At 44.6% G+C, this 27,727-nt stretch overlaps 2 long non-coding RNA genes across 2 annotated transcripts in view; one reads left to right on the top strand and one right to left on the bottom strand.

Moving 5' to 3' along the window:
* LOC309529737 overlaps positions 1-27,727 on the top strand; it is a 903,093-nt gene that overhangs the window by 834,558 nt on the left and 40,808 nt on the right. The window lies entirely within an intron of this gene.
* LOC309529801 lies at positions 796-1,513 on the bottom strand. Its single transcript, XR_014218472.1, has 2 exons — positions 898-1,513; positions 796-857 (listed from the first exon to the last, which is right to left on the bottom strand). It is a non-coding gene; the product is annotated as an uncharacterized lncRNA (long non-coding RNA).

The raw sequence follows: 27,727 nt of genomic DNA, 5'->3' as shown, positions 1-27,727 counted from the left end.
GACAAAGGTCATAGACAGGGCATGGCAGACCACTGAGAAAGCCAAAGGTTAGATAGAGGGCATGATGTTCAGACAGCTGAGGTTGTCTGTGGGTGGAAGTGTGCTCCACACCCGACGGTCATTCCTTCAGTCCCCTTTGACTTGACTTAACCATCCGGGGGTCCTTTACCTTACCTTTTTACCTAGTCCTCTTAGTCCACTGACCGCATACCACTGATTCCAAGGACTGAATGCCAATAACAGGCAGGACCAAAGGCAAAAGTGAGTGGAGCAGCAAATCTTAAACCCACCTCCATACAAAAGGGCTAGTTTCTACATACACTCATGCCCCATGGTCTCCATCCTTCCATCAAGGCAAGCAAGAAGCAGGATCCGAGTTCAGTGACATGTTCCAGTCAGGCACACACACTCAAGGAGGATGCAAAGCTGAATCAGTGAGTGAAGTAGCTTACAGGGAGAGGGCTCTGGCCAGGGAGGGGGGCATCCTGGGGAGAGCCTTAGAGAGACTTGGACTGAAACCTAGATTGAAGCCAATGGAAGAAGTACGGAGCCAAATTATGAATTGGTTACAGTATCATCAAATATATGATATGTTTGAATTAGATTTTAAACATGGGTTTCCGGATCAAAGCTCACAGTATGAAAAATAATTATTATGGAATAAGGATAAATCATTGTCAAAAATGTATAACTTATTATTTGAATGGGAAACGAGTTAGTCAAAGCATCAATGACACACTGGGCAACAGATAATAATAATAATAATAATAATAATAATAATAATAATAATAATAATAATAATAATAATATCTTTATTGTCATTGCCCCCTCTCGGGGACAACGAAATTACTTGACTGCTCCATCCACCCAGTAGGGCACTCCACACAAAATCAAAACAACTATAAAAACACTAATTAAAACAAGACAGTATAAAACAGCAAGGAAGATTAGATGACTTTCAAAGTCCAGGCTTCCCATTCAGGGCCGAGATCGCTCTGGGGAAGAAGCTGTTCTTAAGACGGCTCGTTCTTGTCTTCATCGTCCTGTATCTCCGTCCCGACGGCAGGAGCTCGAAGAGACAGTGACCAGGATGCGATGGATCTTTTACTATGTCCAGTGCCTTCCTATGGCACCTTGTGGCATAAATCTGCTCTAAGGTGGAGAGTGGGCAGCCAACAATGCTCTCTGCTGCCTTAACAACTCTGCACAACCCCAACCTGTCCCGGGTAGTACAGCTTCCGTACCACACACATAAGCCATAAGTGAGCACGCTCTCAATGGCACAGTGATAGAAGGCAAGCAGCAGTTTCTGCGGAAGATGGTTTTTCCTTAGAATTCTCAAAAAGTACAGTCTCTGCTGCGCCTTCTTCACAAGCCCCCTTGTGTTGACACTCCAGGACAGATCCTCTTGTAATTCAGTGCCCAAAAATCTGAACGTTGTTACCCTCTCCACACAGACCCCATCAATCAAAAGTGGCTGGACATTGCTCTTCTGTCTCCTGAAGTCCACCACAAGCTCTTCTGTCTCCTGAAGTCCACCATATATAGGGCATAACATAGACCTAAAGCTGTGGGAGAAACTTTGGAGGAATGATTTGAAATTTACCGCATGTTATACTTTGAAAGTATGAAAATGATGCATAGATGGTATTTAACCCCAAGTAGGTTGGTCAAGACGTACAAAGTTGGATCAGATCTGTGTTGGAAATGCAGAGAAATGGGACATTTTTTCACATGTGGTGGACATGTAAAAAGGTTAAAGATTATTGGGGAATGATCTACAATGAGTTTTTAAAAATGCTTAAAATAACATCCCCCCAAAAAAAATCTGAGACCATTTTGCTAGAAATAGTCTGAAGTTCCCAGTTGTCAGAAAAAAATATTTATCTACACAACTACGGCAGTTCAAATTTTGCTAGCCCAAAGATGGAAAGTGAGCGAGATCTCTAGTAAGGAAGATTGGCAACTTAAGATGGTAGTATTTGCAGAAGCAGCAAGTTTAATTTACAGAATAAGAGAGCAAGAAGAATCTTTATTCAAAGAGAAGTGGAAAATATTTGCTGAATGTTTAGAAAATAACTGTGTACAATTGAAAACGCTGGTAGCATTTAGATAAATTCAACAGTATGGTAAATATGTGAAGGATGTAAAATGGAGAAACGATTAGATTGGCTAGGGTGAAATATGCAGGAATGATAGATAAGTAAAATGAACCATGAAAGGAGAAGGAGGAGGGAAGTCAATTGTTACATGGTATTAAGTAAAATGTTTATTCTGAGATGTATAAACTGAAAAATTAAGTAAAATTGTTATAAAAAAGATTTGGGAGGCCACATTTGGCCCCTAAACTTGAGTTCTCTGCCCTTCAATGCTTCTTTCATTTTCAGGATTTGCTCCCCTCCACCCCAAAAAAAGCTTTTGGGGGGTTTTGTTTTTACATTTGAAGTACAATTTAATAAAGGCATAATGATTAACTTTATATGAGGTGTTCAGAAAGGTATGCGATTAACCTCAAGGCATTCTCTGAGCTTCCTGCAAAACACGTTGATTTTTCAAAACAAAGTTTCTGACGTGAAGACAGCTATTTCTGGTCATTTCCACAGTGCTGATTATCCCAGAGACGCGGGTGGCGCAGAGAGGAGACTTAACAGTAGCCTGAGTGCTTGACTCAGTTTGTAACAATGTAGGTATGTAATTATACTAGAAGATATTTTATTTTTTATTTTTTTTTGAGAGTGAGAGAGAATGAGAGAAAGAGAGCAGTTGTCCCATGTAATTTTCCAATCTTTGCCAAGATATTACAGTACCAGCGTAGGCTCTCTACCAAAGTGGTATTCAGAAGAACCATTTATACAGACAAAGAACTGGTATTGCACAAGGAAATGACAAGAGCTCGTGGAAAATGCAAGGAGGACGGAGAAAATTGGACCCCGAAATCCTTCAACATGTAAAACACATTCTTTAGATGTATGGAGAAATGTAGAACGATGATATTTGAGTTATAGCTTATGAATATCGTATCTGAGGTGTCTGGAGAGTGAAATTCAGGAGGCACTAGCTGGGGTGTGCTCCAAGAAGCAACTGGAAATGTATTTGTTTAGACAGACTCTCCCTGATACTTGAGAGAATAGAACTGTCCTGGTTCACCCTTCATGATAAACCAGTTTGTTTTAAACCATAGTGTGGCGTTTGCCTCCTAGGTGGGTCATAAGGAAAGGGTTAAATGAGTGTGATGTGATTGGCCAGTGGGAACCAAGGGGAGGAGTTAAGAGTTAGAGTCGGAGTTGGTTGGAAAGTCAGTTGAGAGTTGGGAGTTGGAGAAGGAAGAGGGGGGATAGGCTTGTGGGTTGGTCAAGTTGTGTGGTGAGAGAGTGAGAGGAACTGTTAGGTGGAGCCAGATAGATAGTTGGGATAATCATAGAATTATAGAGTTGGAAGAGACCACAAGGGCCATCGAGTCCAACCCCCTGCCAAGCAGGAAACACCATCAGAGCACTCCTGACATATGGTTGTCAATGATTAATCAGTTTGAAGTTATTAGGAACCTATAGGACAGTTAAGGAACTAAGATTAAGAAACTGACAAGAAAAATTAACTGAAACCATAACCTTGTTCATGCTTATAAAAATAAACTTGATTATTTGTTAATGTTAACAACTGTCTGGACTTTGTGTGTACCTGAGAGAAACGGGTTGGTGGCTGCGAAGAAAGCAGTCACAATGGTGGCACAGGGATCAATAGACTGTCAAACGTCCAGGGACCCTGTGTGATCGCCACACATGGTTTAACCAGGGCTTCTCCACTGTCACGTGGGTCTCTGTATGGCTTCTTCTCTGCCCTACCCTACCCCACCTCCATCCCAAGACATAAAAAAAGATGGTTCAGATAAGCCATACGGTGACTTGTTGCATCATCTGACTCTGGACCATGGTTAGTTTTGCTCCAAACAAACCACAAGCTCTAAGCCAGAAAAAAGCAGAAAACAAATCTATTTATTTCTGCCTTAATGCTCATGATCTCTTTGAAGCAAACCATATTCTGAGTTCAGATGGCATGACAAACCATAATATGACTTTTATCTGTCGAGGCCTTTTTATGTTGATCTGTTTTTTTATGACGGACTTTCATCTGGTTTCATTAGGATTGCGCTAGTATAGGCCTTGTTCGCACACAGCACTATTATTAAACCCTGGCTTAGCGTTCTTATGTGGGAACACTGCCCACTATCTTAACTATGGTTTGTTTACTGCCAACAAACCATGAGCTGCCGTCATGGTTAGTTGTTGTCTTATGAACCTTGGTTTGTTTTAATAGGGCTGCCACATGTCCAGGTTTTCTCAGACATATCCGGGATTCCGATACTGGAAATGGCGTCCAGGTGGAATTTCCGGAAATCGCTAAAATGTCAGGGGAAACCCAGACGTATGGCAACGCGGCCAGTTTTCTGGTGAAAATCCTTTAAAAAGCTTCAAAACTATTTTTTTCCCAGAGCTATATATATATGAAAAATATATATAAAATTATATATATATATATATATATATATATGCTTTCGTAGATTTTCACGGGTACAGGAATGCAGGTTTTGGTGTCTTCGGGTGTCTTCCCGTGTAAGAGTAGGGGTGTCTGGGCGACGTTTCGACGAGGTCTCACTCGTCATCTTCAGGCTGGTGCTTTCGGCTTCTTGTTACTGGAGTAGTAACAAGAAGCCCAGTAACAAGAAGCCGAAAGCACCAGCCTGAAGATGACGAGTGAGACCTCGTCGAAACGTCGCCCAGACACCCCTACTCTTACACGGGAAGACACCCGAAGACACCAAAACCTGCATATATATATATATATATATATATATATATATTTGCTTTCGTAGATTTTCACGGGTACAGGAATGCAGGTTTTGGTGTCTTCGGGTGTCTTCCCGTGTAAGAGTCGGGGTGTCTGGGCGACGTTTCGACGAGGTCTCACTCGTCATCTTCAGGCTGGTGCTTTCGGTTTCTTGTTACTGGAACAGAGCAGAATCTGGTGTTTGAGTTCCTACACCACACCCCTCAACAGTATTTATAGGAACTCAAACACCAGACTCTGCTCTGTTCCAGTAACAAGAAGCCGAAAGCACCAGCCTGAAGATGACGAGTGAGACCTCGTCGAAACGTCGCCCAGACACCCCGACTCTTACACGGGAAGACACCCGAAGACACCAAAACCTGCATATATATATATATATATATATATATACACACACACACACACACACACCTCAACAACAGCTACCTGGCCTCAGAGCTTCCTGACATCTTTTTATATATACCGAATATATATTTTTATTAGCTTTTTAATATATCATTTTCAACAATTATAAAACATACTTTTATATCTTATACAATTTTTTGACTTCCACCAATCACATCTGAAAATTTTCCAATCTTTTCCACTTAATTTACATTTCTTAATTTCACTATTACATTTAAGTATCATAACTAATGTCTCTCTTCTTTATCTTCTTTGCAATATTTCATATATTACAAAACATCTTGTGGTCCTACTAGCGTAATTTGTTGATTACAGTTGCTCTTCAAATAGTTTGCATATTTCTTCCAGTCTTCTGTGAATCTCTGGTCCCGCAGGTTTCGAATCCTTCCTGTCATCTTATCCAATTCTGCATAGTCCATTAATTTTGACTGCCATTCTTCTTGGAATAACAGGTTTGGAATTGCCCAAGAAAGATGTTAAATTATTTTTGTATGCCACAACTGCCGCTCGAATTTTACTAGCTAAAAAGTGGAAAATGCAAGAATTACCAACTGTGGAAGAATGGCAGATGAAGACGATGGATTTTTCGGAGCTAGCCGACCTGACCGGAAGAGTCCGTGACCAGAAGGAGGAGGAGTATCAAGAAGAATGGACAAAATTTAATGATTATTTAGTTAAGTTAAACTAATTAGAAATCGCTTGCAGGTATTAGATTGGTTTAGGATTTCATATAAGTTAAGTGATGAATTAATATATTTAATCTTGAATTGAAAAGGTATAAGGATGTTAAATGATTAAGTTAAGTTTATGAGAACTCTGATTTGGAAAACTGTTCAAGGATATTGTCAGGGAACTGACATCAGAGCGAAAGGCGAAGGAGAGGCTTTCCGATTCTGCAGGAGAAGGTACCAGCACTAGGGGGAGACGGAGCTTGGTAGAGGAGGAAGGAAATCGGTGTAACACCAGGGATCAAAGGGGGCAAATGGGGGAAGCGGAGGGAGAGCTCCGGGATTCTTCCCTGGACATCAGTGAGGAAAGCACTAGTCCTCCACTACCCACGCCCTCCCTGCGCAGAAGACTCCCGCGCAATGAGAGGCGGCGGCGACTGGGAGTCAAACAGCTTTTATGCTGGAAAAGGTTCAAGAAACGCCCACAGACAGATTCTGCTAGCGACTGAGGCAGCCACACTGAGATGGGCTGTGCTGTCAGGAAGGTTAACCAAGGCAATTAAGCCCCCCTAACGGGGACAGTTTACGCACGAGTAACTCAAACCCACTACAGATATGCATTGAAATTCAACTAAGGGGAAGCGAGGAAGCCACTTAACAATGTTAATAAGTGTAATTTTAATAAGGTTATGATTTATGTTTGTTTGTTTGTTTGTTTGTTTTTCTGTTTGTTTATAATTTTGTGAAAATCAATTAAAAAATTGGGGGGGGGGGAGAGAACTGGAGACAGCGCTGCCCAAGAGCTCGCTCTTCAAGGCCATGGGCAACTGTGCCTGAGCATGCCCCCCGATGAAGCCAGACTCCTGCCTGCATCACCACCGAAATGGGCCGCTCGTTCACGCACCCTCCACCCTTCTCTCTCTGTTTCTTGCCAGCAGTGAGGGCACTGAAGCTCTCGCCCTGGGGAAGCACAGACTATGATGGAAGCCCTTCTCAGTCGCAAGTAGATGCCAGGACAAACAATGGGGGCATGTGAGAAAGTCTACCCCTTACTTTTGTGCCTTAGACAGGGAGACAGCTCCCACCAACAGCCCCCAACAACTTTGGCTGGCGGGGGGGGGGGGAGAGGAAGCTCAACAACTCTTTCCAAATTTCCACTTCTTGAAATATGGCAACCCTAGTTTTAACTACTAGATGCTTATCCAATTCCAGGGAAGACCAGCTAGAAAACAAACCAAGCTCTGGACAAACAAGCCACGGTTTGTTTGATTCTCTGTCAAGCAAACCGTGGCTTGCTTGTTGTGCACAAATCAAGCCACTGCTTCCTGTAAAACGATCAACCGCTCTTGTCTTATGTTGCCCGCTTTTAAAACGTACAGAGCTACTGAACAGTGCCTTGCCAACTGCCCTGTACTTTGCCCTTGGATACATTGCCTTTGCCTGAACTACTGCTTCCATGCAACTAGGTCGTGGACTGCCTTTTGAACTTGTCTTTGCCTTGGCCCTTGCCTGAATTGCAGCCTCTGGGTGCCAATTCTGTGGGCTGCTTGAGGTCTTGCTGTGGAATCTCACGAGCCTGGGCCTGCCTTGAAAAAGGGCATATGTACATGGGTGGCACTGTGGGTTAAACCACAGAGCCTAGGACTTGCCGATCAGAAGGTCAGCGGTTTGAATCCCCGCAATGGGGTGAGCTCCGGTTGCTTGGTCCCTGCTCCTGCCAACCTAGCAGCTCGAAAGCACGTCAAAGTGCAAGTAGATAAATAGGTACCGCTCTGGCGGGAAGGTAAACGGCGTTTCCGTGCGCTGCTCTGGTTTGCCAGAAGCGGCTTAGTCATGATGGCCACATGACCCGGAAATTGTACACCGGCTCCCTCGGCCAATAAAGTGAGATGAGTGCCGCAACCCTAGAGTCGGTCACGACTGGACCCAATGGTCAGGGGTCCCCTTACCTTTACCTTTACACATATAGTTCGGGCCTTGGAGCACTGCATAACCCCAGCAAAAAAAGATAAAATACAGACCCTGGATTTAAAGATACAATTAGCTTGGTAAATTTAAAAATTACTGTGAAAATGTAGAAACACCATGGCTACTCATATTAAATTATCCTCTGGGCTTGTAAAATGTCATCGGCCGTGGAAGGATTTGAAGGCTCCCTTCAGTTGTGTGCAAATATGCTTGTCTTTCCAGTGGATTGCCCCACCGAAGCGCTAGAGGGCTGTTCTTCCAGAAGAAATATAATTACCACTCTGTTTTAAATTCATGAGGAATTATGGGGCTTAAGGTGGGATGCATTCAGAAGCAGCTTTGGAGATTCCAAGATAAGAAGACTGTGTGAAGCTCAGCCTCGCAGACACCCTCATGGGGTTCTCCGGTTAGGGAATAAATTTGTTCTTAATCCAAATGCCTTTGAATATTTGATACTGGGAGACCAGGCTAGCTGGAAGAATGTAAACTGTATATTGCACAGGCTCTCATATTGAGCTGCTTTGTACAGGGGAAACGCGAAGGATGTAGACCAAGCAGCATGATTTTTCCCAGGATAGGGACATGAAGGCCTCATTCTCCACCACTGCCATCACCCCAATGAAACTTCAAGCCAAGGAATTCCTAACATTTTGTTGCGATTCAAGCGGGGGGGGGGTCATTATGTGTCAGGTGTTGAGCTCTGTGTAAAATAGATTCACTCTCCTATTTGAAAGGAAACATATTCGTTCTAAAATACATGGCCCGTCTATTGGAGCAGTGCCAATTTTCTCGGACTTCTTTATATTTTAGGGATGGGAGGAGTCTTCCATTCTTAATGGGCCTGAGGCCCCATGACACCACTCTAAACAGTCATGGCTTCCCCCAAAGAATTCTGGGAACTGAAGTTTGTTAAGGCTGCTGAGTGTTGTTAAGAGGTCCCCTATTCCCTTCACAGAGCTACAATTTCCAAAGCAGTTGAACCAGCAATCCCTCTTCTTTCCCTGATAACTTTATTGTCATTTAACCATACAGAACAATGAAATTGAAAAATCTACGTAAGACATTCAAACCCCCTAAAAACTCTGAAATCCCATTTTAAAATACAATATACTATAGAGACTCCTTATACTGCGTTTAGAACAAGAATTGCATTCTGGGAACTCTAGAAATTGGGGAACTGGGAAACTTCATGGGGAACTCTAGAAATTGTAGCTCTGTGAGGGAAATAGGGGCTTCCTAAAAATTTGCAGCAAAACCATCAAAGGTACCACAAATGATGTCAGCCATCATCTTACTCACTTGGAATGGCATTTACTGCCTGGTCTACAAGCAACCACCACTTCATAATACACTCTGTACCACTGTAGTGGTAAAGAGAATGAGCTGTGAGCTAAGAACAGAAAAGCTCTACTGGATCATGCTAAATGGAGTTTGGAGTTTGGATTTGATATCCCGCTTTATCACTACCCGAAGGAGTCTCAAAGCGGCTGACATTCTCCTTTCCCTTCCTCCCCCACAATAAACACTCTGTGAGGTGAGTAGGACTGAGAGACTTCAGAGAAGGGTGACTGGCCCAAAGTCACCCAGCAGCTGCATGTGGAGGAGTGGAGACGTGAACCCGATTCACCAGATTACGAATCTACCGCTCTTAACCACTACACCACACTGGCTCTCTGGATATAATGTTCATTATATCCAGCTTCCCACTTGTCCATAGTGGGCAACTTTACACCTTGCATGTTTTGTCATCCATCTGTCTTGAGAGACAATAGAAGAGTGTGCCATTGGGGGTAAAGTCAAGCCATTGAACCTCAAACCAGGAATTAAGGAATTTTGCAGCTGTCGGTCCCCCACATTTTGTCTGATTTCCCAGAAATCCCAAAGTTTACCTAGGATGTCATAGTTGCATACTTAACAGCAGATCCTGCACTGAGAAAGAGGTTGCACTAAACAAATTCCATCACCAACATTCTATTACAGTAGTACCTTGGTTCTCAAAATTAATCAGTGCCGGAAGTCTGTTCCAAAACCAAAGCGTTCCAGAACCAAGGCTAGCTTTCCCATAGAAAGTAATGCAAAATGGATTAATCCGTTCCAGACTTTTAAAAAGAACCCCTAAAACAGCATATAACATAAATTTTACTATCTAACGAGGCCAGTGATCCCTAAAATGAGAGCAATAATCAATGTACTGTACTATAAAATAAGACAGTATTGTAGATGATAAATATTAAAATTAAATTTATTTCTTACCTGCACTGATAGTAGTCATTGTTTGGATGGGGGGCTTTTATCCATTTCCACAGTCACACAGTCAATCAGTAGCTGAACTGGGTTCCACACAGTCACAAAAACAAATTCACCAAAAAAGCCTCAGAAACGAAAACGCCAAAGAAATAGCAAAAACAAAAGCGCCAAACTTAATCTGTTCCGGAAGTCCGTTTGACTTCCGAAATGTTCAGAAACCAAGGCACAGCTTCTGATTGGTGCAGATGCCCTGGAAACAATAGCCAACAACCGCATTGGATGTTTGGCTTCTGAAAAATGTTCAGAAACTGGAACCCCTATTTCTGGGTTTTCGGTGTTTGAGAACCAAGGTATTCCAAAGTAGAACCAAATTAGAAACTGGTGAATTGGAAGCGGAGCTGTAATGGACTCTTACAAATTAGGAATGGAGCCACCACAGATTCCGGTATATCAGTAGTTGTCCCAGGCTGGAATTTACAGAATAGTAAGTGGAACCAGGCAGATACTGGCATTTAGTCAGAGTACAGTGTACTAGTTACCTGGCACAATACATTTTTTATTGCCTTGTGAAGTACTGGAAGAGATCGCACTTGTCTTCTGATGGCATTGCCTTTTCGACTGGACAATTACTCACCAGGAGCGAGAGAGAGAAGAATTAAGGTGGGAAAACAAAATAACCAGCTTGAGAGTCTACTTTCCTTTTAAGTATTTATAGAGCGCTTATCGGAGATGCCCAACTGACTCCATGCATAAATTATTTTGAAAGCATATAAGAAAAAGAGCGCTCCTGCACGCACCTGAGAGCATCTAATTAAAATTAGTTTACATTGAACACTTAATAGCCCTTAACTAGTGTTTCCAGGTAGTTTGACAACTGTTATTTGGTGACTGTTAATTAGTCTACAAGTTCCGTTCCCTGCTCACAGACAGATCATTTGCTTTTTCTAGAACAGGAAATGCAGCTGGAGCAAGCCAACTGCCAATACAGTGGTACCTTGGGTTAAGAACTTAATTCGTTCTGGAGGTCCGTTCTTAAGCTGAAACTGTTCTTAACCTGAGGTACCACTTTAGCTAACGGGGCCTCCCACTGCCACCACACCACCACCAGGTACTATTTCTGGGTTAGCGGAGTCTGTAACCTGAAGCATCTGTAACCTGAAGCATCTGTAAGCTGAAGCGTCTGTAACCTGAAGCATCTGTAACCCGAGGTACCACTGTACAGTGGAACTGCGTACAGTTAGGGCACAGTCAAAACCTTCCAACTCACTCTTCCTCTCCCCCCATCTGGCTGCGAGGCAGCGGCGGAGCAAGCCGATTGGGTGCCTGAGGCGGTTGGCGTGCCCCGCCGCCGAGGCCAGGGCCAGCCACCTGTGGGGTGCGGAAAGCCAGTGCAGGATGCTCCATGGGGCCTCTGAGGTGTCTGTCTGCCTCCTCTCACTCAGCCACCCTACAGCTGAGGGGGAGGCGGCGGGAGGACCGTTTGGGGCAGCGCAGAGCCTGCGGGCACCCAAGCCACTGCGTCGCTCCCAGGAGTGATGTGTGGCTTGGGAGCGCTGCAGGCCCCGAAGTGAGTGCCGCCCGCCATTTTGTCACCCCCCTCAGTGGTGACACCTGAGGCAGACCGCCCCACCGCACCCCCCTTCCTCCGCCGCTGCTGTGAGGCAAAGCTTGGATATCATTAGAAAGGAGTCCTTAAAATTAAAAGTTAGTTCAGGTATGCATATCTATTAGACAAACCATATATTTCAAAATACAATAGGTACTGGGCAACTTTATTCTTCTTGATCTAGGAAGGTTAGAAAGCTTCACCAGTCTGAAGCTAAGGGGTAGAAATCTGGTTTGAGCACTCAAAACCCCACCAAGAATAATTATTTTTCAGAATCTGAGGCATTTCCTACTCACCGCACAGAAAAAAATAAATCTGTATAATTTGCTGGAAGTATGAAGTATGACTGGCATGTGGTTCTCCATAACTATCCTGTTGGAGGGAAAGAAGGCTGTATCCCATTGCTCCTGCTGCTTTTATTTATTCATTTAAGCTCTCCAGCTATGCATGAATGAAATGCAAACTTCCCCTTAGCTGATCGTCTCTCAATACATAAGCCAAAATATACCTCCTATTGTTCTGTCATTCAGAAGCATAAAATTCTGGTTATGGGATAATGGTTTCTGTAAATACTCAAGATGCTGTTGAGGGCTTCAGAGACATCTGTGTGCCGACAGACTCAGTTGTTTCTTCTCTCCTTATTGTGAGCACACAAACCGACAGACACACAGGTACCATTCGTGTAATACTCTCCGATTAGAAAGATGCAAATTTAATAATAAACAAATCATCTTGCCACCTGCATTGCTTGATATAATTCTGCCCACCTCAAACATGCATGTCTCCTGGTCACTCCATTTTTCTTCCCATGCCGCCGTTCCATTGTCAGGGGCAGTTTGCCTCTGAATGAGAGCTGGTGGGAATCAAGAGAGACACTCTTATTGCTCTCAAGCCCTGCTTTTGGGCTTCCCACAGGCATCTACTAAAACCCCTGGATTCAGATGTTCCCCATCTTGTATTTGTGCAGCTGGTTATTCCTGCCTAAGTGCAGAACCTTACAGTTGTCCCTACTGAATTTTCATTCTGTTAATTTGGAGCCAGTTCTCCAAACTGTTAAGGTCATCTGGAATCCTGATTCCGTCTTCTGTAGCATTAACCAGTTTGGTGTCATCTGCAGATTGGAGAAGCCTCAATTCTTTCAAACAAGTCATTTATAAAGACATTGAACAACAACAGGCCCAGGGCAGAACACTGCAGCACCCCAATTGTCACATTTTTTTCCCAGGATGACAAGGATGTTGGGATACTGCCGGGGAGATGGGGGCATCAGGCAGGCCCCCAGTTGGCTCCAGTCACTGGCCGGCAGCCGCACTCCCTTGGAACAGCATGGGGACTTGGTCAAAGCCTTGCTGAAATCAAGATACGCTATGTCCAGAGCATTCCCTTGATCCACCAAGCATCTATCAAATTAAGAAATGAGATTTGTCTGGCATGACTTGTTTTTGAGAAACCCATGCTTGGGGATCACATCTTTTCAAAGTGCTCACAAACCAGATATTTAATTATCTGTTCTAGGACCTTTCCTGGTATCAGTAAGGAATGTTCCCCACCCCCCTTTACCAATGGAACCTCTATGTGTTTTATTCACTGTTTTAAGCAACGCAAGTGATGGGTACATAAGATAGAACAGGTGGTGATAGGAATGGGTAGCTTCAGCTCCTAAGCTGTTAGATAAAGGTAAAGGAACCCTGACCATTAGGTCCAGTCGTGACCGACTCTGGGGTTGTGGTGCTCATCTCACCTTATTGGCCGAGGGAGCCAGCGTTCAGCTTCTGGGTCATGTGGCCAGCATGACTAAGCCGCTTCTGGCGAACCAGAGCAGCGCACGGAAGCGCCATTTACCTTCCTGCCAGAGTGGTACCTATTTATCTACTTGTACATTGACGTGCTTTCAAACTGCTAGGTTGGCAGGAGCAGGGACCGAGCATCGGGAGCTCACCCCGTCACGGGGATTCAAACCACCGACCTTCTGATTGGCAAGTCCTAGGCTCGGTGGTTTAACCCACATCGCCACCTGCGTCCCTGTTAAGCAACGCTAGTGATGGGTAAATGAGATAGAACAGGTGGTGGTGGGAATGGGTAGCTTCAGCTCCTAAGCTGTTGCTCTGCTATATAAACTCTGAACCAATTATATTTTTGGAAACCCAAGAAGACCAACAACTTGGGCAAGGCCTTCCCATTATGAATACCCAACCCAGGCAAGTTCATCCATCTCCCTCTTTCCCATTAGCAGGGCCCAGAGCCGTACCTCCCAACCCTCCCTTTCTGTGATATTGTTGGCAATATATGGCGGCAATGAGAGAGAGAGAGAGAGAGAGAGAGAGAGAGAGAGAGAGAGAGAGGAGCTCATCAAAGTCATTGTTGCTTTACATTTATCCACACCAAACTGTCCTTCTCATCTATTATACTTTAAATGATCTGAGCCTCTCGCTCTATCTCCATCTCGCTGTTTTATCTTCTCTTCTTCTCCCCCCTCCGCCTCATTATACCTTGTCACACTGGCGCTGTCCTTTGTTCTGCACCTCTTATTCTTCCAAACCAGACATCAATAGAGATCACAAGGACCTAGAGGCTCGATGTTTAAAAAATGGCATTAACCTTCCCTCTGAACACAGAGCTGTTTTTAAAATAACTTCTCCCCACCACCACCACCGCCCCTTGTTGACATTGTTTTTTTAATGCCCCAGCTCAGTAAGTCAGGACTTAAATATATTTTCCCCCTTAAGCAAATCATTGCCGTTTTTGAAAATAAAGCCATGGGGTACCATGACCTGTATTTAATGACGTGTAAATGCCTCCTTCTCCCTCCATCCTACCTCCCCCTTTACTGTCTGCATTCGGCGTTACATGCGCCCAGCTCTAATTCTGTATGTTGGACAGCTCTCCCTCATAGCCAGACGGACTTGTCACCATTTATCAATGCCACGAGAAGTGTCCCTGTCATGTATTTATTAGCTTTAAAAAAAGATTTGTCTCTTTGTATGAATAAAAGCCGTCAGTTTTTCATCAGTGTTTGTCAAGGGTGCCACCACTCACTCACTTTATCTGCCTGTCCCTCCGCCCGCACACTCCATTACGTGTCACCCTTTTGATAGTCAAACTTCCACTTGATTCCGTGCCTGCCTTGCTGAACCAGTCCTTTTGTTCTAAAAAAATGTTTAGGGGTACTCTCATTTTCCTACTCATATTGAAATACAGTGGTACCTCTGGTTGCGAACGGGATCCGTTCCGGAGGCCCGTTCACAAACTGAAAAGAACGCAACCCGCATCTGCATGTGCGCGGGTCGCGATTCACCGCTTCTGCGCATGCGCATGATGTCATTTTGCACACCTGCGCATGCGTGAGCGGCGAAACCCGGAAGTAACCCTTTCCAGTACTTCTGGGTCGCCGCGGGGAGCAACCTGAAAATGCACAACCTGAAGCAAACGTGACATAAGGTATGACTGTACTGCCCCTCAATGAGGCCAAACTTAGATTCACAAAATGTTTAGGGGTATGCGTACCCCTGTGTACCCCCCCCAGAAAAAAAGCACTGTGCTGAACCATTAACCTTGAGCATCCACTTCTCTCACAAAACACCCACTAAAGTCAACAATTGTAGCTGGGGAACTTGCCATCGCTATCGCCCCCAACCCACATTTTGCTTAAGCATTCCATCTGGCTGCAGCCTTTAGGTGAGAGAAAGGTCTCACCTTTAAACCCCACAACTGATAATATTACTTATGGTTTGTACGCCCTGGCATCAGTGTGTATGGCTCCCCAGAAGGTTGCATAGGCAAAGCAGGGCAAGGGATAGAGGAGAAAGTTGATTTCAACTGCAACTTTAATAAGAAGCTACCTGATTAAGGGACGGGGGTGGCGCTGTGGGTTAAACCACAGAGCCTAGGACTTGCTGATCAGAAGGTCGGCGGTTCAAGTCCCCGCGACGGGGTGAGCTCCCGTTTCTCGGTCCCTGCTCCTGCCAACCTAGCAGTTTGAAAGCACATCTAAGTGCAAGTAGATAAATAGGTACCGCTCCGGCGGGAAGGGAAACGGCGTTTCTGTGTGCTGCTCTGATTCTCCAGAAGCGGCTTAGTCATGCTGGCCACATGACCCGGCTCCCTTGGCCAATAAAGCGAGATGAGCACTGCAACCCCAGAGTTGGTCACGACTGGACCTAATGGTCAGGGGTCCCTTTACCTTTACCTGATTTGTACTTCTCAAACCAATGTCAGAACTGGAACACAGATATCATTTGAAATTTGCACTTCTCCCTATTTTCCTATGCAATTATCCAGCCAAACAAGATGTATGAATGTACATATATATGGAGATACCTTTGAAGATAATGAATGCATGTACAGCAGTACCTCGGGTTAAAGACACTTCAGGTTACAGACGCTTCAGGTTACAGACTCCGCTAACCCAGAAATAGTACCTCAGGTTAAGAACTTTGCTTCAGGATGAGAACAGAAATTGTGCGGTGGCGGCGTAGCAGCGACGTGGCGGCAGCAGGAGACCCCATTAGTTAAAGTGGTAAAGGTAAAGGTACCCCTGCCCGAACGGGCCAGTCTTGACAGACTCTGGGGTTTGTGCGCCCATCTCACTCAAGAGGCCGGGGGCCAGCGCTATCCGGAGACACTTCCGGGTCACGTGGCCAGCGTGACAAAGCTGCATCTGGCGAGCCAGCGCAGCACACGGAACGCCGTTTACCTTCCCGCTGGTAAGCGGTACCTATTTATCTACTTGCACCCGGGGGTGCTTTCGAACTGCTAGGTTGGCAGGCGCTGGGACCGAGCAGCGGGAGCGCACCCCGCCGCGGGGATTCGAACCGCCGACCTTTCGATCGGCAAGCCCTAGGCGCTGAGGCTTTTACCCACAGCGCCACCCGCGTCCCGTAAAGTGGTACCTCAGGTTAAAAACAGTTTCAGGTCCCGTAAAGTGGTACCTCAGGTTAAAAACAGTTTCAGGTCAAGAACGGACCTCCAGAATGAATTAAGTTCTTAACCCGAGGTACCACTGTATTTGTGAACGGGCACAGACAAACAGCTACACAAGACTTGGCTGGCAGCATGCTGGCACCTAGTCCAGACCAGTGGAGCTTCCTATGAGCGTGCTATGGCTGGTGTAACTTGCCCCAGGCACTGGCAACCCATGCTATGCCAGTGGTTTGTTGTGGCAAGGTGGGCCCTATGGAACTCCCCACATGCAGAGCCTCAGCAGGAAGCAGGTCTTTGAAATATGAATTTCATTTTTCCAACATTGTTGTAATTTGGCATGTTGGTATACTGCCTTGCTGTAGGTTTATGGGAAGCATTTAAATAAAAAATCAAACATATAAATACCTAGGGCACTTTCTCAATTAACACATAGGGGATCTAACAAAAATAATGTGTGCTTGATTTGAGGGCACCGTTTCTTCCAATTTTGCCCTGGATTTCATTTTAAGCAATGTTTGGTAGCCAGGGGCGGAGCAGGTTGGTTGTGGTGGGGACAGTCCACCCCAGGTGTCACCTCTGATGGGGGTGACAAAATGGTGTGCAGCACTCACTGTACATGAGAGACGCTGTGGCTTTGGCACGCGCAGGCTTCCCGCTGCCAAAACAGTCTGCCCACCATGTCCCCCTCTGCTGTAGGGCGGCAGGCAGACTCCTCGTCGCAAGGCACACGATCTCTACAAGAAAAGCTCAGCAACTTTGGCTCCCCCAAGAAAGCTCAACATCATTGGTCTGGTAGATCACTCCCAGTTGTTTTTTTTTATAGTGGGAGTAGATTGCAGCCTCTTTGGACATGCCTGCTATAAATAAATTAACACAACCCATCCTGTAGATTTAAGTATCTGTCCACAGTCACCTACTTGGTTCCCAGTACGTTTCCGAGCACAGTTAAAAGTGTTGGTGCTGACTTTCAAAGCCCTAAACGGCCTCGGTCCTAATCACCCCCATTGTTCAGCCCAGACACTGAGATCCAGCGCCAAGGGCCTTCTGGCAGATCCCTCATTGCGAAAAGTGAGGTTACAGGGAACCAGACAGAGGGCCTTCTCCGTAGTGGCACCCGCCCTGTGGAATGCCCTCCCATCAGATGTCAAGGAAATAAGCAGCTACAGTGGTACCTCGGGTTACATATGCTTCAGGTTACATACGGTTCAGGTTACAGACTCCACTAACCCAGAAATAGTGCTTCAGGTTAAGAAGTTTACTTCAGGATGAGAACAGAAATGGTGCTCTGGCGGCGCGGCGGCAGCAGGAGGCCCCATTAGCTAAAGTGGTGCTTCAGGTTAAGAACAGTTTCAGGTTAAGTACAGACCTCTGGAACAAATTAAGTACTTAACCCAAGGTACCACTCTATCTTACTTTTAAAAGACATCTGAAGGCAGCCCTGTTTAGGGAAGTTTTTTTTAATATTTAATGCTGTATTGCTTTTAACACTTGATTGGAAGCTGCCCAGAGTGGCTGGGGAAACTCAGCCAGATGGGTGAGGTATAAATAAATTATTATTATTATTATTATTATTATTATTATTATTATTATTATTATTATTATTATCCGAGGCCCAGAATCCACATTCCTTTGTAAGAAAATATGAAAGAAGTCAAACCATTTTTGCAGGGGGGGGGGATAAATAAATCTATGTGGGAGGGGTGTGTGACAAGAAATTTTCCGCACTGGGTCCCGACCTGACCTTGCTACATCACTGTTGGTAGCCACTCTCCAACACAGAGATTGTAGAAACTTGCCACTAGGTTTCATTTCCTGATCTATCCCAAGACTAACAGTGCTGTAGCTGCTTCATTTTCCCCTTTCCCCTTACTTTGATTTACTCCTGGGTTGAGACATGATGAGGGGAGAAACACCCCAAGGAGATAATCCGCAGGCAAGAGAGTGAGATAACTCTGGGGAGGGAAGACAGGAGTTTCAGAAGAGAGACTCTGAAGTTCATCATTGGCAGGACACACTCTTTCTCCACACATCAGAGGCACATCATTTTAAAAGGAGCTTTGCTCACTTTCGCTTTCTTTGTTCCTCGAAAACTATGTCAAAGAGCATTTGAAGATCTGCTTTTGCTCTAGAATTCATCTTTGTCTAATCATCTGAGCTGTAAGATGTTCAGGACAAATGAATCTTCAAGTCTCAACATTTATCCTTACACCAGCAGTTTTGAAATGTCTTACTAAAGAAATGTATTGGAATATTTTGCTACCGGGTTGAGGCTTTGTTGCTTGGCAGAGGCCAGTATTTAGTTGGCATCGGTCTGTCCCAAGAGAAGACATGTTGCGGATCCAGGGGTGGAGTCAAACCACTGGAGAATCACAGCGCCTGCTGTGGCTGCAGAGACAGGTAACTTGTTACTGCTACCTCCCATGTTTGTTTTTGCTACGTTAGTAGTAGCAAAGAGAGCTCTCCAGGGTGCAAGCCTGGGCAGTGTGTGTGTGGAGGTATTGGGCCAGACAAAAGACCCCACTATCAGCCTCGCTGATGTGGTCCAAAGGAAAGCAGAGCAATACACTTAGAATCATCTTAACAGCAGGAGTGTCCGGAAGGAGGCATACAAGACACCATCCAACCAGTATTACCATATAGGTAAAGGTAAAGGACCCCTGGATGGTTAAGTCCAGTCAAAGGCCACGGGTGGTGCTGTGGTCTAAAGCACTGAGCCTCTTGGGCATGCCATTTGGAAGGTCTGCATTTCGAATCCCCGTGATGGAGTGAGCTCCCATTGATCTGTCCCAGCTCCTGCCAACCTAGCAGTTTGAAAGCACGCCAGTGTAAGTAGATAAATAGGTACCACAGTGGCGGGAAGGTAAATGGCATTTCTGTGTGCTCTGGTTTCCATCACGGTGTTCTGTTGTGCCAGGAGCAGTTTAGTCATGCTGGCCACATGACCCAGAAAGCTGTCTATGGGCAAAGGCTGGCTCCCTCAGCCTTAAAGCAAGATGAGTGCTGCAACCCCATAGTCACCTTTGATTGGACTTAACCGTCCAGGGGTCCTTTATCTTTACCTTTACCTATATGGTAATACCTTTACCTATTACAGTGGTACCTTGGGTTACAGACGTTTCAGGTTACAGACTCCACTAACCCAGAAATAGTACCTCGGGTTAAGAACTTTGCTTCAGGATGAGAACAGAAATCGTGCAGCAGCGGCGCAGAGGTAGCGGAAGGCCCCATTAGCTAAAGTGGTGTTTCAGGATAAGAACAGTTTCAGGTTAAGAACGGACCTCCAGAACGAATTAAGTTCTTAACCTGAGGTACCACTGTACTATGTAAGAATGATAAACACATGGTGTTGCACAATACAATCAACCTAAGCCTTCTTCCAAAAATCCAGATCTGAAGCATGATCTATCTATTCCCACATTAATCTACTGAGCAGTGTCTAAATGAAGAGGTGGATAGATTCCTTGGCTATTGGGTCAGCCTCCTTACCTAAGCTCTCATCCATAAACTATCAACTATCATCTCATCTTCTATGTGCCTGCTTTGCTAGCTCCCTAGCAGCAGCAGCACTGACATTTACCGGGAGGCAGAGATGGTGGGGAGATCAGGGCTAGGCTGGTACACCAGCAGAAGCAATCTCGTATAACCATCAATCAAAGTGGGTTATACCAGAGAACTCTGTGGACTGTAGTTCGGCCAGGGAAATAAGTGTCTTCTAACTCTCTGCACCCTCCACAAACTACAGCTCCCAGGATTCCTCGGGGGAAACCATGACTGTTTAAAGGGGTATAATGCTCATTTAAATGCATAGTGCAGATAGGGCCCACGTCATACTCAGAGTAGCTCACTGTAAACAATGGACTTCAGTTAGCCATGTTCCATCGATCGCAGTGAGTCTTCTCTGAGCACAGCTTAGTCAGATGTAGCCCATATTCTCTTAATGTTCTGTGCAGCTTGCTTCGCTTTTAAACTCTCCTCCTACAACTCCTTTTTCCCCCCCTGCCATCATCTTCTCAACTATATTTCTTCTGACGATTGCTGTCAGAGCTTGGCATGCACCATAGACTTGTAAACACTGCTGATGCCAATTTAAAAATGCTTCCTCGTTCGGTTGGTGGATCACTTCCCTCTTGTCTGAATTACCCAACTCATTAGATTGAATTAGTGCTTAATAACTGCCGAGTCCTTACCAGCATGGCAGCCATTTAGGAGTCGACGTGCAACGCCGTCGCTGAGGCTAAGTGTGGCCAAAACCTAATACATTGGAACATTTATCGATCTGGTTGTTTTTCCACTTTTAATTAGAAATTGACTCTTTTTTTAAGTCATTTTACATTAGCAACAAATTGGAAGGATGCACAGACATCCCTCCTAGCCAGAAGAGAGAACACCTGCCAGACTATTTTAAGATTGCATTAACAATATGACGATGCCTCCTCCTGCCAAGAATACTTAGCAGATGACAAGGAACAGATTGATCTAGTCCCAGTCATTTTGGTGGCCAGGATAAGGATAGGGAACTGTAGAACCCACCCACCCCACCCCACCCAAAAAATCCATACTTTGGCTGCAACCATAGTCTGCAAGCACTGGAATCATGGAGTTTAGGGGTGGAACTCAATGTTGCACAGAAGCGATCATTCCATCAGTGCAGAATGAAATAATCCACCTCTTACCCCCATGTGTGGATCTGGGGGTTCTCCCAGCACGCCAGAGTTGATTTGGGAAGTCTTTGGGTCCATACGAGGGGGGGAGCCCCACTGCATCAGCAGAACTCACTGCGATGGCTCCTACTATTGTGGCATCAGGCATAAGCCTGCATTTTATTAATGTTTGATCAGGACTTGTATATTAAAGAAAGAGCTTAAAGATTTTCAAAAGTTTCATGCCAGGCAGACCAGCTGCTTAAGAAAACATTGGCAATGTTTTTCCTAGACAAGGGGCCCTTTGATTGATAGCAGAAAACAATTCTCAAAGTCGTAAAAGCTGGAATTACAGACTGAGTGAGGACACTGACCCTACATGTTACAGAAGATAAAAAGGGCAGAGACCAAACATAATAAAACCGTTAAACTTGAGCCACAGGACAAAAGGCCAAGGGCACATGGGAAAAGCAACTGGCTAGGAGAAGGGGGGAGAGTGTGAAAAGGGGAAGAGGCTTTTTCTCCTATTTTATTTTGAGGCTGTAAACTGTTTCTTCCTTTTTACTTTGAGGAAGTTTATCCTTTTAAAAGGCTACCTATGTTATGTATTAAATATATTGTCTTAAATGTAATTATGCAAAGGATTTAAGAAATGCTAGATTTCATATAGTTGTATTTAGCCCCCCTTGTCAGACAAGAGACGCCAATCGAGCCCTCTTGACAAATAGTTGTCAGACATTTGTTTAGAAACCTTCAAATGAAGGAGATCTTTCAATGTTGATGTGAAACTCAAGATCCTTGACATATGTTTAAGATAAAAATTATTAACCATCTGTTTTGGAGGGCAAGGAAGGCAAGAGACACATGTAAGATATATTACTACTTATTTGTCATTTATAGATGTAACAATATATAGCTCTTTGTGTTCCATATAAGGACAGGAGGATATGGGTGTATCTTTTAGAATTGGTTATAGCAATCAGCCAATAGGAAATCCAACCAGGCTGATTGAACAGAGGCAGCCACAGGAGGAGCAAAGGGGGCTGGATTAAGGGAATATAAGTGCTGGCCATAATGGCAGGAGGCCAGGCCAGAGCTTGGTAACCATATACCACTGTGCCTCTTATTTATTTGTCTGACAAATAAATTATTATTTTAATTTCTCTGTTGCTGCGTTGAATATTTCATTCCAGCTAAGCGTTAACCACAAGCAGGGTGCTACATTTTATGGTGCCTGCGACTCGGATAAGTGGTCTGCTGGAACGCAGCCCCTTCGCCTTACTGGACGGGGTACAAGAGAGAAGACAACTGATTGCCTACCCAGCGCGCACTGGAAAATTTTTTTCCAGGGGAACGCAGCAGTCTCGTCTGTCTGATACCCTGCCCACTGACGGCGACGGACCGGGGGGGGGAACCAGAGAAATAAACAGGGAACCAGCTAAGGGTAAGTGCACTAAGGGGTTTTGGCCCTCCAATTAATTGGGAGGAAGAGAAGTCCTGATCAAACTTCTGCGTCTCAGTAAAGGGGAACTGAGTACGCTAGGTGGCTGGGTACATCAGATGGTGATCTGGTGTAGGGAAAAGGGAAGATTGGGAGGTAGAGTATGGTTGAAGTATCTGGCGCATTGCATGTGTGAGAAAGTACAATGTGTAGCTGACCTAAGAGTGGAGTGAGTACTACTTCGTTTCCCAGTAAGGTGTGTGTGTGAGTGACTGAGTGGATACTTCACAGGGCCATACAATGGGAGTTGGGGGTTCAAAGGGGGGAAATACACCTTTTGAATGTATGTTAAATAATTTTAAGAAAGCCTTCTCAGGGGCATATGGAGTCAAAATGACGCCAGAGCGCCTGAGAACGTTATGTGAACTAGAATGGCCAAAGCAAAATACTGAATGGCCATCTCAAGGAACCTTTGATATAAATTTAGTAAGCAAACTTTGGTCTAACATCGCCAAAGAAACTGGAGGGTGCCCAGAACAATTTTCATATATAGATTCCTGGCTGAGCACATTAAATAAAAATCCTCCATGGATAAGGGAATGCAAAGTCCAACGATGCAAATTATTGGCTGTAAAAGCCAAAGCTAGGAAAGGAATCTTGCCAAATAAACTCAAACCCATTTTTGAGGGACCAGAGGAAGAGGTGTTTCCATCTCCACCCTATGCTCCACATCGAAGGGAGCCTAATTCAAACCCTCTACCAGTTGTAACCCCAAGGCAAGAAAGTGGAACGAATAATGGGGGTGGAGTCACAGAACTCGATTCCTTGATAGATTATGATAAATATCTTCAGGAGGCATTGGAGTCCTATAATGAAGCCCAAGCAGAAGTGGTTATTCCACCTGTGAGTCCCAGTAGAACTCCATCTACAGTCTCTTTTAGTGGAATAACTGATTGCCTACCCCAAACCCCTGTACATCCAAGTCCTAGAGAATTATTACAGAAGTTACAGGGAGACCTTGATCGGTCAGCAAGCAATACAGCCAGGCGTATAGAGCTGCTAAAAGAACGCCTTGGGACAAATACCATCCCCTATGATTTGAGGCCCCTAGAGCAAAGCGAAGAGAAAGGTCACGTAGTAGCCCCTCTTAGAAGAGTATTTGATGTACTTGAGGAGCCTGTGCTGGTTAATGGGCAACCCGGACCACGGCCACCTCGAACTTCGATCCTCCAGTACATTCCATTCACAACTACGGATCTGATGAATTGGAAAACACCCCATCTTTCGCAGAAAAACCTCAGGCTATGATGGACTTGGTGACTTCAATAGTAAATACTCATAGTCCTACTTGGACAGATTGTCGCCAGCTCCTGAATACTCTCTTCACCACTGAGGAAAGGAGAGACATAATTGAAAAGGCACAGATATATTTGCGTGAGCAGGCCAGAGTGGGAAATATTTATAATATTGACCGTCATCTCCAGGACAACTTTCCCTTGGAAGATCCTAATTGGGATCCAAATAATGCAATTCACCTGGCCAGGCTTACCACGTACCGCCAGACGCTTGCGCAAGGTATCTGCAGGGCATGCCAGAAGCCCACTAATATGTCTAAAGTCTCAGGAGGGTAGACGTGTTACCCATAACACTGTTTCGTGTTTGGTGCACACCCACAAAAAGACTTAAGTTGTCACCTTTTGAGCTCCTGTATGGGAGGCCGCCCTCCTTTGTTCAGGATATTCCAACTGACCTCAAACAAATAGGAGACCATGCGACACAGGGACAAGTGCAATCTCTCTCCCGTGTTTTTGTCTCTCTCCCGTGTTTGTTTGTTTGTTTTTTATCTTAACAGGTGGGCCCTCGAGCGCACGCCGTGCAGCATTGCCAAGCCGATTCATCAGTTCCAGGCTGGCATAGCATATGGGTGAAAGAGTGGAAATGTGATCCACTTGCACCTAAGTGGCGTGGACCTTACACCGTCTTGCTCTCTACTCCAACAGCGGTGAAGGTAGCTGAGGTGACCCCCCTGGATTCATCACTCCCGTTTGAAGAAGTCCGAAGGCAGTTGGACATGCAAAGGTGACCCTTCTAATCCTTTAAAACTGACTCTCTCCAAAAACCCCTGTATCTAGCCCTACGGGGAACGGGCTAGGTCACGGGCAACATTAGACGACCGGCCTGCTGCAGCCACAACACTGGAAGCTGGCTGACCTGCGCACGCCTGAAGCTTGAGGAGCGTCTGAACCAGTGACTGTGAGCAGGAAGATTCTCTTATACAATTGATTGACTGCCCCCTTGTGGAACAATTATCAGAGATATTACACATTGGGGATTCTTGGGATATATGTTTTGGTCTTGGTGGTTCCCCATTTCTGTCACTGGGGGAATTATATTGGGACTAATAGTTTTATGCTATCACAATAAGGTAATCTTTTGTGAAAGGAATGCATATGCTAGACATCAACATGATTTTATTATTAATCCTGATCCCTTGGGAAGGGGAAGGGTCCTTGAATCTGACCAGATTTGCTAAATATGGATTCCGCTATGACCACAATATGTGGGTAGGCTTAGCTGAAATGGTAGCCAATGTTGCAAATAGGACCAATTGCCTTGTTTGCTCTCTTGGGCCAGATGATTCAGAGGGAGGTATGCCCTTATTACCAATACCATTAAATGCCATTGGTATGGTAAGCGAAATACCACACCAAACAGAAATACAGAATTTCCCCGGATGGAACTCAACTAAACCATTACAAGTTATACCTGTACAAGGGGAATTCTGTGTACATAAATCATCAGATGCAGCTGATTCTACCATGATAGGCTCTTCTCATTGTCACTATACTTGGGATAATATTAAGAATACCTGGGCAAACGGTACTACCTATCGAACTCGGAATACCTTGCCCTGTGCACCTTCTTTTATTCATGCATGGAAAGTGGTATGGAACATAACTGTGACAGAGAAAGGCAATCTAACATACTGCACTGTGAACTCTATACCCCTTGTGATATTTCGCCTTATGCACTCCACATACCAAAACCCTCAGACCCGATGGTTGTGGTGGATATGTGGAGAATGGGCATACAAGAAACTCCCTTCCAAATGGAGTGGGACTTGTTTCCTGGGATGGGTATTACCACCAATGTGGATTATGCCCACTAGTTCAGCAAAGCGAACACGAAGAAACGCTGATATTTCTCATATAGCAGGAGGAAGTACCCAAAGTTGGAGCGGTACTGATGATTGGCCACCAGAGCGCATTATAGCCTATTATGATCCTGCCTCCTGGAATCCTGGTGAGCTCATACAAGGGGCACGGGATCCTATTTATAATCTAAACAGAATAATTCGATTGCAAGCAGTAGTGGAACTTGTAACCAATGTAACGGCCCAGAGTTTGAGACTTATTGCATAACAGCTGGATGAAAGTAGAGCCGCCTTTTTGCAGCTGTAAATGGGAATGGATTATGTACTTGCCAAGCAGGGAGGCCTATGTGGAGTCTTGAACTTGACAGGGAATGCCTGTTGCTTTAACATTTCTGATAATGGTGAGGCAATCCGTGTGTTGGCCACAAAGATGGAAAGTATAGCACATGTCCCAGTACAAACATGGGAAGGATGGGATATGGGATGGCTCACCAATTGATTACCTAATGTCACAGGACTCAAAGGGATACTATTGTCTTGCTTGTTTTTCTTGATAGTAGTAGTGATGGTTTTATGTATGATGCCATGTATCATTTCATGTTCTAGAAGTACAATTAGCAAGATAATTTCGAATGAAACTCTACCTCATATCATGGCCCTATACAGAGCTTTAACTCAGGAATATGATGAAGATCAAGCTATCAAGGACGCTTGGTAGCAAGGTCCTTGAGCTTGAAAGGGGGGAATGTGGCATCAGGCATAAGCCTGCATTTTATTAATGTTTGATCAGGACTTGTATATTAAAGAAAGAGCTTAAAGATTTTCAAAAGTTTCATGCCAGGCAGACCAGCTGCTTAAGAAAACATTGGCAATGTTTTTCCTAGACAAGGGGCCCTTTGATTGATAGCAGAAAACAATTCTCAAAGTCGTAAAAGCTGGAATTACAGACTGAGTGAGGACACTGACCCTACATGTTACAGAAGATAAAAAGGGCAGAGACCAAACATAATAAAACCGTTAAACTTGAGCCACAGGACAAAAGGCCAAGGGCACATGGGAAAAGCAACTGGCTAGGAGAAGGGGGGAGAGTGTGAAAAGGGGAAGAGGCTTTTTCTCCTATTTTATTTTGAGGATGTAAACTGTTTCTTCCTTTTTACTTTGAGGAAGTTTATCCTTTTAAAAGGCTACCTATGTTATGTATTAAATATATTGTCTTAAATGTAATTATGCAAAGGATTTAAGAAATGCTAGATTTCATATAGTTGTATTTAGCCCCCCTTGTCAGACAAGAGACGCCAATCGAGCCCTCTTGACAAATAGTTGTCAGACATTTGTTTAGAAACCTTCAAATGAAGGAGATCTTTCAATGTTGATGTGAAACTCAAGATCCTTGACATATGTTTAAGATAAAAATTATTAACCATCTGTTTTGGAGGGCAAGGAAGGCAAGAGACACATGTAAGATATATTACTACTTATTTGTCATTTATAGATGTAACAATATATAGCTCTTTGTGTTCCATATAAGGACAGGAGAATATGGGTGTATCTTTTAGAATTGGTTATAGCAATCAGCCAATAGGAAATCCAACCAGGCTGATTGAACAGAGACAGCCACAGGAGGAGCAAAGGGGGCTGGATTAAGGGAATATAAGTGCTGGCCATAATGGCAGGAGGCCAGGCCAGAGCTTGGTAACCATATACCACTGTGCCTCTTATTTATTTGTCTGACAAATAAATTATTATTTTAATTTCTCTGTTGCTGCGTTGAATATTTCATTCCAGCTAAGCGTTAACCACAAGCAGGGTGCTACACTATTGGAACTATTTAGA

This window comes from Podarcis vaucheri, assembly GCF_965113315.1.
Source record: "Podarcis vaucheri genome assembly, chromosome: 3".
NCBI classification, from domain to species: domain Eukaryota; kingdom Metazoa; phylum Chordata; class Lepidosauria; order Squamata; family Lacertidae; genus Podarcis; species Podarcis vaucheri.
This window is presented reverse-complemented; position numbering and strand designations above follow the sequence as displayed.